Genomic DNA, 9,469 nt, shown 5'->3' on the forward strand with positions numbered 1-9,469 from the left:
GCATAGGGCTTTGCCCCCAGGCTTCTCTGTTCTCTCCCAGCCCCAGCCATCTGCTAGGCATCTACAGGGGACAGGGCTGGTGGGGGGTTGGGGGAGCGGGGTGTGGAGGCGGCAGAGCCTTGAGCCACCCCTCTGCTCACAGCTGCCACTCTGCGTGGGACCAGCTTTGCTCCATCCCTAGGGCATCGTCGGAGCTGTGTTGCCACATCTGACTCTTGTGGATGGTTGACCCATTTGGATGGGCTGCGCCTGCTGTCTGTTCTTACCAGGGGCCCCTTCACACAAAGCGAGTTGGGAGAGGGGTTCTTCTACCTCAGAGCAGACTTCCCAGCAGTACTGCTGTAAGGGAGGATTATTCACTGCTCTCTCGCTCTAAACTTGTAGTTTTGGGCCTCCTTAGCTCAGGAAAGCATGATTTGGAGAAGCGATGAAAAGCTTTAGGTCCCTCCCCAGGAAAATGCACATGCATAGACCCCATGTGCTCCGCCTCTGAGATTTGAACTGTTTCTGGTTATTTGCATTCCAGGGGCCCACATATCCGTGAAACTTACCTGCCGTGTGGTTTCTAGGCAAACAGAGGTGCAGACAGGTGGAGGGAGGTTGGGCAGGGATCAGTCCAGAAGAAAGACACCAAGGCAGAAAGAAGTGGCCCCTGCGGGGAAGCTGTAAGAACACTCTGGCTGATCCTGGAAGGCTGTCCCTAGAGGGTGGAAGAGGTCTCATTTCCTCCTGGAAGCTGAGGGACTGTTGGAGGGTTCTGGACAGAAGGGAGGCATGGAGAAAGCTGGGTGCAGGGAGGAAGCCCTGGGGCACCTGGGTGGCTCGGTTGGTTAAGCCTCTGACTTTGGCTCAGGTCTCATCATCTCATGGTTTGTGAGTTCTAGCCCAGCGTCCGGCTCTGTGCTGACAGCTCAGAGCCTGCAGTCTGCTTCGGATACTGTGTCTCCTTCTTTCTCTGCCCCTCCTCTGCTCGCACTCTCATTCTCTCTCAAAAATGAATAAACATTAAAAATGAATAAATAAAAAAGCAAAGCCTTGTGAGAGCCTGCCTGCTGTATTCCCACCATACTCAAGCATCATTTTTGCATATGTTAACCCCAAAAGACTGGCTCTGTCTTCCAGGACAAAGCAAGAAGAGCAGGATCAGGAAGTTCTATCAGGTTTGGGGTGAATGGAACAGGAAATCCAGAGCTGCCCAAGACAGGAGTGTGTTCGTGGAGGGTGGTCAGTAAGGGGTTTAGGAAATAAGGATCTGGGAAGCCGCACTGTCAAGGGGAGAGAGTGATCTCCCCACTGTGTCTCCTGGAGGGGTCACACTCGCTCCTGCTCCATGTCCACACTCACCCGGCCTCCTTGGTGGTCCTTGGCCTTTTGTAGTCGGCTGAACTGTGCCCCCTAAGTCATGTCCACCTGTAACCTCACAATATGACTTTATTGGGAATAAGATGTAGTTCAATTAAGGATTTCCAGGGGCATCTGGCTCAGTTGGTTGAGTGTCCGACTTCGGCTTAGGTCATGAACTTGCAGTTTGTGAGTTCGAGCCTGAGTCAGAGCCTGCTTCGGATCCTGTGTCTCCCTCTCCCTCTGCTCCTCCCCCGCTCACACCCTGTCTTTCAAAAATAAATAAAGATTTAAAAAATTAAAAAATTTTTTTTTAATTAAAAAATTAAGGGTTTTCAGATGAGATCATTCTGGATTTAGGGTGGACCCTAAATCCAATGACTGGGGTCCTTAGAAGAGAGAGGGAAGGAGTGGGGGATGAGACACAGAGGGAGCCTAGTAAAGACGGAGGCAGAGGTGGAGTGAGTGCCGCGTCTTACAGGCCAGGGAACAGCCAGGGTGGCCAGCAACCACCGGGCATGCAGGGAATTTCCTCTCAAAGCTCCAGAAGGAACTAACCTTGCTGACATCTTGATTTCTGACTTCTGGTCTCCAGAAATGGGAGAGAATAAAGCCACCGAGTGTGTGCCGGTTTATGGCCACAGCCCTAGAAAGGAATACGGCGTCTTCTGGTGACCGTAGGTGATGGAAAAGGATCTCCAGCTTGAGTGAGTTTGGGGAATTGTGATAAACTATAGGCTCTGAGGAGCTGCTCGGAGCCCTTTGAGAGGCTGTGGAGCTTTATGAATTTCTGAGGGGGATGGGAATCTGTATGGAATACTCACTTCCCAGACACAATTAATCCAGGAACTCTTACATCTTAGCTCAGGCTGCCGTAACAGAACATCACAGACAGAGTGAGCTGTTCCGAAGGCTGTAAGTCCAAGATCAAGGTGTTGGCTGGGTTGGTTTCCGGTAAGTTTGCAGACAGCCTTCCTGCTGTGTCCTCAGATGGACTCTTCCCTGTGCGTATGGACAGAGACAGCAAGAACTCTGGTGTCTCTTCCTCTTCTTAAAAAATTGTTTTAATGTTCACTTATTTTTTTTAGAAAACATTTTTTTAAATGTTTTATTTATTTCTGAGAGAAAGAGACAGCGTGAGCAGGGGAGGGTCAGAGAGAGAGAGGGAGACACAGAATCCAAAACAGGCTCTAGGCTCGGAGCTGGCTGTCAGCACAGAGGCCGACATGGGGCTCGAACCCACGAACTGTGAGATCATGACCTGAGCCGAAGTCGGATGCTTAACTGACTGAGACACCCAGGTGCCCCAATGTTCACTTATTTTTGAGAGAGAGAAAGAGAGAGAGAGAGAGAGCGCAGGGGAGGGGCAGAGAGAGGGGGAAATACAGAATCTGAAGCAGGCTCCAGGCTCAGAGCTGTCAGCACAGAGCCCAACAGGGGGCTTGAACTCATGAATCGTGAGATCATGACCTGAAATGAAGTCAGACGCTTAACCAGCTGAGCCACCCAGGTGGCCCTGTCTCTTTCTTTTCTTATAAGGACACCAGTCCTATTGGATTAGGGCCTTAAGCTTATGAACTCATTTAACTTTAATTACTTTAAAAATTTATATATTTTTAAATCCTCAAAACAACCCTCTGAGGTTGGTCATATCATCATCCCATGTGCACATGAAGAAACCAGGGACACATAGAGGCTGAAGATCGTTCTCAAGGTCATACAGCTAGAAAATGGTGGCTCTGGGTCTGCATGTGGACAGTCTGGCTTCCGAGTCTGCATTGTTTTTCTTTTTAAGAGTCCTTTTTGTTTTTGGAGGGCGCCTGGGTGGCTCAGTTGGTTGAGCAACTGGCTTTGACTCAGGTCATGACCACATGGTTTGTGAGTTTGAGGCCCACATAGGGCTCGCTGCTGTCAGTGCAGACTCTACTTCAGGGCTTTAGATCGTCTGTCCCCCTCTCTTTCTGTCCCTCCACTACGCACACTCTCTCTTTAAAAAAAAAAAAAATTTTTTTTTAAATTAGGCTCCATGCCCAACATGGGGCTTGAACTCACAACCCTGAGATCAAGAGTGGCATGCTCCCCTGACTGAGCCAGCCAGATACCCCCAGAGTCTGTATTCTGGTTCTGATATGCTGCCTCCTTTCATGGGAGAATGACAAGTTTTTGGACCAGCATGCAGGACTGGAAATGTTGCTGTGGCCATTTTTCAGAAACTACAATCTGCTGAAATCCGTGCTCTGATTTAACAAAAAAAGAAAAGGATTTAAAAAACCTTCAGTCCAATAAACAAAACCCCCATCTATATATTCATCCAGCTGCACATTTAGGAGTGTGTGTGTGCGTGTGTGTGTGTATACGCGCGTGTGCCCGCTTTAATTACTTCCTTGAAGGCCCTATCTCTAAATGCAGTCACACTTGGGGGTTAGAGCTTCCATATACCAAGTTTGGGGGGGATACATTTCAGTCCATAACATCTAACTTCATGAGACTGATGTGCCACACACACAGCTGGAGGAAGGCACATGGAGTGACTTGAACTTGATCATAGGGGTAATGGGCGGGGGGCTGGGGGGGGACAGGAAGGAGCTATCATCCATCCTTGCTTGTGTAAAGATGTCCTTGGTAGTGTCAGGAGAGGAAAAAGAGCACGTAGTAGATCCTTTTTTTTTTTTTTTTAAAGGTCATGATATTTTGCAGCCCCTCCTGTCAAAAGACGGAGCCCCTTCCCTCTACCCCTGATCAGGGCTTGGCCGTGTGACTTGGTTTGGTTGAGGGGACAGTAGAAACATGACAAAGCAGAGGCATAAAACGTGTTTCTACCCTGGGGGCTTGGCTTCTCTTGCTCCTTTTGGAGCCCAGAGGCCAAGTGAAGAAAGCTGACCTGTTTGATAATGAGATTACGGTGGCCCGATGGCCCCCCATCACCCCAGCCAAACACCAGACACTGGAGTGGTGCCATCTGGGACCCAGACCACCCCACCCAGCTCCCAGCCCACCTGCACGCTGACGGCAGCCACATAGTGAACCCAGGGAAACCCCACAGAAGAACCACTCACTTAGGTCAGCCCCCAAATATAGTACTACTAGTAGTACTAATTGCATTAAACTACGTAGTTTTGAGGTGGTTTGTTACATGTTACTAAAGACCAATGAGAAGGGACTCATGATTGTCGCAGCTTTCTACAGGGTAGTCTTCTCTAGATGCCGCTGTCTGTACCCCGTCAGCCTTCTCAGAGTTACAGAGAAATGGTCCTTGCCGCCAGTCTTGCTAGGAAAAGTTTTTTAACCTCTTAAAAGTATCAGCATGATGACTATCAGGTGAAAATACCTTAAATTGATACCCCACAAAAATGAGATGTTAACTCTATTAGGTCAGTCCCTAAAATTAGCCACAAACTGGCTACAGGGGAATTGAGAACATGTTTTAAAGGGTTGACTATGTTAAACATGTAAAAACTGACCTATCTTGGGACGCCTGGGTGGCTCCATCGGTTAAGCATCCCACTTCGGCTCAGGTCATGATCTCGTGGTTCAAGTGTTCAAGCCCCATGTTGGGCTCTGTGCTGACAGCTCAGAGCCTGAAGCCTGTGTCAGATTCTGTCTTCTTGTCTCTGCCCCTCCTCCACTCATGCTCTCTCTCTCTCTCTCTCAAAAACAAATAAAAACATTAAAAAAACAACTCTGACCTATCTTGAATATTCTTGAATATTCCACTGGAAGGAGCTGGTGAAACACTTAGGTTTTACTTGCAAAGCAATTCCCTTTTGAAAAATGGCACCATCTTCTAAGCTGTAGCTACAGTCTTGGTGGTAGAGATGGTCCCAAGCAGGAGACTGGCAGGGAGAGCGATGGATGCAGGGAGGGAAGCTCCGGCGCCCTCCCAGCCTGATCTGGCTATCTGCTGTCCCCTAGTGCCGATTCTTTGGCATTGCAGGAGGGTGCCGCCCTTGATCCAGGATCCAGGTTCTAGGGCTGATCCACCTCAGGGTCAGGGTCTGAGCCCCAGTTGAGAAGGAGTCTTCCCATTCCCTCCCAAGGCTACACATTCACTGTCACTCCACAAGGTATCTAGTGACAGGAAAACAGGAATCATTAGCCACCACCACCCCTTCTGGGGAAATTTTATTTTGGGGTCCATTCACAACATATTAGATACACTGAAGGTCACTGGCATCCTAACCTAAATGGGAGTTCCATATAATCATATAAGAACTGACTTGCATTGTAGTTGAGTTTGGAGGCTTGTTTTTGGTGGTCAAATACATATAACACAAAATTTACTGGGGTGTCTGGCTGGCTCAGTCGGTAGAACATGTGATTCTTTTTTCTTTTTTAATGTTTATTTATTTATTGGGAGAGAAAGAGAGAGAGACAGAGATTGTGGAGGAGGGGCAGAGAGAGGAGAGAGAATCCCAAGCAGGCTCCACACTGCCAGTGCAGATCTCATGAACATGAGATCATGACCTGCGTCAGACACTTAACCTACTGAGCCCCAGGTGCCCCAAGAGAGAGACAATCTTAAGCAGTCTCCACGTTCAGTAAGGAGCCCAATGCAGGGTTCAATGCCATGACCTTGGGATCATGACTAGAGCAGAAATCAAGAGCTGGATGCTCAACCGACTGAGCCACCCAGGCACCCCAACTGATTTATTTTGATTTACTGATTTATTGATTTTTATGTTTTTTAATGTTTATTTTTGAGAGAGAGATGACAGCGCGAGCAGGGATGGGGCAGAGTGGGGGGAGACACAGAATCCGAAGCAGGCCCCAGGCTCTGAGCTGTCAACACAGAGCCTGACTCGGGGCTTGAGCCCACAAACCAGGAGATCATGACCTGAGCCGAAGTCCGATGCTTAACCGGTTGAGCCACCCAGATGCCAAGATTTTATTTTTAAGTAATCTCTACACCCAACATGGGTCTTGAACTTACAACTCCAAGGTCAAGAGTCCTGTGCTCTATGACTGAGCCAGCCAGGCACCTCTAGGCTACTGATTCTTTTAAACATACCTGTATAGTATAACTATTTTTCTAAATTATAAAAGGATGACATGGTTATTATAGGCAAGTTGAAAAGTTTAGATAATTAAAAAGGAGAATAATCATACTTCCTATTTCCACCACCTTGAGATAACTACGGTTAAAATATTTAGGTGTCTTTTTTACCCCCCAATCCTTTTTTTCTAGGAAAAGTTACCAGCCAACTTACCTCAACCAACATATACAATATATACAAGATATATATTTTATAAGATGTATTTTATTTACAAAATTGGGATCCCACTTTGCTTTCAGTTAAAAATTTTTTTAAATGTTTTATTTATTTCTGAGAGAGAGAGAGACAGCATGAGCAGGGGAGAGTCATAGAGAGAGGGAGATACAGAATCTGAAGTAGGCTCTGGGCTCCAAGCTGTCAGCACAGAGCCCAACACGGGGCTCGAACTCATAAACTGTGAGATCATGACCTGAGCTGCAGTCAGGTGCTTAACCGACTGAACCACCCAGGCACCCCACTTTCAGTTTTAAATTTTGCCTTTGTTTACTTACTAAATTGATACTTTTAGCTATTTCCTATATCCTTACATATAATTCAACAGCTGCATGCATTTAAATATAAACTTAAAGTTAACATAACCTAAATGTAACTTTAAGGGGCGCCTGGGTGGCTCAGTCAGTTAAGTGTCCGACTTCAGTTCCAGTCCTGATCTTGTGCTTTGTGAGTTCGAGTCCCATATCCAGGTCTGTGCTATGTGTGCAGAGCCTGCTTCAGATCCTCTGTCCCTCTCTCTGCTCACCCCCGTCTCAAAAATAAACATTTAAAAGTAATAAAAAATAAGTAAAATGCAACTTTAAATTTACTAGTTGCGGGGCACCTGGGTGCCTCAGTGGGTTAAGCAGCCGACTTCTGCTCAGGTCATGATCTCATGGTTTGTGAGTTCAAGCCCCGTGTCGGGCTCTGTGCTGACGGCTCAGAGCCTGGAGCCTGCTTCAAATTCTGTGTCTCCCTCTCTATCTGCCCCTCCCCAGCTTGTGCTCTGTCTCTCTCTTCCTCAAAATAAATAAACATTAACAAAATTTTTTTTAAACTTACTAGCTACATTCCCATCATATAGACGGGAATAAATAAAGCATCATGCTTTATTTAGCCAGATGTATCTCTTAGAATAATTTTATTCAGTTGTCACTTAGTGTAGCTGCAGTAATGTGTTCTAACATCTCAGTGGTGCATAACCATGCCTGTCACACATTTCCTTCACAGTTTGTTTGTGGCGTGGCTCCTTTTGGCTGTGGGTCGGCGGTGGCTGTGATTCTTCTTCCTTCTAGAATACAAGTGAAGGAACAACCCTCACCAGGGACATGCCAGTCTTTTGGCAGAGGACAGGAGCTGGTGACAGGTGAAAATGAGCGATGGCTCTTAAAGTCTCGGCCACAGGTCATGTCACATACACCCCATCAGGAGTTCAAGGCCAAAGTCAGTGGGGCTGAGCCACACAGGCACCCCTCATGTTTCTTTTTTTTTTTTTTAATATTTTTTATTTATTTCGAGAGAGAGAGAGAGAGACAGCGTGAGCAGGGGAGGGTCAGAGAGAGAGGGAGACACAGACTCTGAAACAGGCTCCAGGCTCTGAGCTGGCAGTCAGCACAGAGCCCGACGTGGGGCTCGAACCCACGAACCGCGAGATCATGACCTGAGCGAAAGTCGGACGCTTAACCGACTAAGCCACCCAGGCGCCCCACCCCTCATGTTTCTAAAAGTCAAATAATTCAGGGGGTGGGGCTGTGTGGCTCAGTGGGTAGAACATGGAACTCTTGATCTCAGGCCCCACGTGAGTTTCAGCCCCACATTGGGCATCGAGATTATTTAAAAAAATTTTTTTTTCTTAAAAGTCAAATAATTCATTAAGGCTTAGAAAAAACAAAACCTCCCAAACAGCAGCTTCCGCCAAATTTCCACACTGCAACCAACTGAAAAAGGATTGATTTGTCCCCATACTCTGTGCCAAGAACTATACTAAATAATTTACCCAAGTTATTTCAGCTTAATCCTCACAACGACCACAGGAGATAAATATTACATTTATCTCGCTGATGGAGACAAATTTAGGCTGAAGGAGCAATTTCTTGGTCTTAGAGGCCGCTTGCCAGCAGGGGGCAGATCTGCGACTGGAACCCAGGTTAACAGACGCCAGAAACTGAGGGGCGGACCGTGTGCATCAGCGGCTCTCACAGTCCAGTCCTCACGGACAGCAGCCGCCTCGCCAGGGACCTTGTTAGAAACGTACGTTCTCAAGCCCGCCTCGGCTCTGCTGGCTCAGAAATTCTGGGGTCGCAGTCAGTGAAGAGGTGACTCTGACGGCCACCGCAGACTGACACCTGGCTCCACTAGCCAGAGTAGTCCCCTCCTGGTGTCTGGCTGGTCACCTTGCCCTGCTGGGTTGGGGAACGCCCATGGAGATGTTCTCAGACCGTCCCTCCCGGCTTCCCTTCCTGTCCCTGCCCACAGACTCCCGTGCCACCAGCCCGCAGGACAGTTTGGCTCAAGGGCCTGAGTCTCTTGGTCACAGCGAGTGGGGGCCCCTGGTCTGCAGCTGGGGAGCTGAACACGTGTTGGAGAATCTAGGGTCAGAAGGAGGAGGAGGAACGTGAGTCAGAGGAGGGAAGGCCCCAAGTCAGAAGGGGGCTTCTGCACTGGAAGGGGGGGATTCTGGGATCTGAGGATGTAGAGAAAGGGTTCCAGGTCATGGGGAGGTGGGAGCACCCAGGGTCGGATGGGATTCCCCCCCTCCCCCCAAAGACTGTCCCTCCAAGGGAAGTTTCTGGGCAAGTCTGTTGTGTCCTAAGGCGAGCACCTTGGAAATACACTGGGCCCGGTGACCTCCCTGCACCTCGCAGCCTGAAGCCTGGTGTCGTCCCCTGCTCCTCTGCGCTCCCACATCTGTGGGCGCCTGGATGTCTGCTGAGGTCCCCTGTTGGGTGTGATCATGACCTGAGCTGAAGTCAGACTGAGCCACCCAGGCTGAGCCACCCAGGCGCCCCTCATGAGAGTCTATTAAAAACATTCCTTTGGAGCCAGACTTAATGAGCCCCTGGCCTTCCATGACGGTCCCCAGCAGCTGCTCCGCCCACGCC

At 48.6% G+C, this 9,469-nt stretch overlaps 1 long non-coding RNA gene across 1 annotated transcript; it reads left to right on the forward strand.

The window, feature by feature from the left end:
* The first annotated feature begins 7,625 nt into the window (after nt 1–7,625).
* On the forward strand, nt 7,626–8,892 carry LOC144226570 (uncharacterized). Its single transcript, XR_013333684.1, has 3 exons — nt 7,626–7,734; nt 8,472–8,618; nt 8,844–8,892. It is a non-coding gene; the product is annotated as an uncharacterized LOC144226570 (long non-coding RNA).
* The last annotated feature ends 577 nt before the right edge of the window (nt 8,893–9,469 follow it).

Source organism: Crocuta crocuta, unplaced genomic scaffold, assembly GCF_008692635.1.
Source record: "Crocuta crocuta isolate KB4526 unplaced genomic scaffold, BGI_CrCroc_1.0 scaffold290, whole genome shotgun sequence".
Taxonomy (NCBI): domain Eukaryota; kingdom Metazoa; phylum Chordata; class Mammalia; order Carnivora; family Hyaenidae; genus Crocuta; species Crocuta crocuta.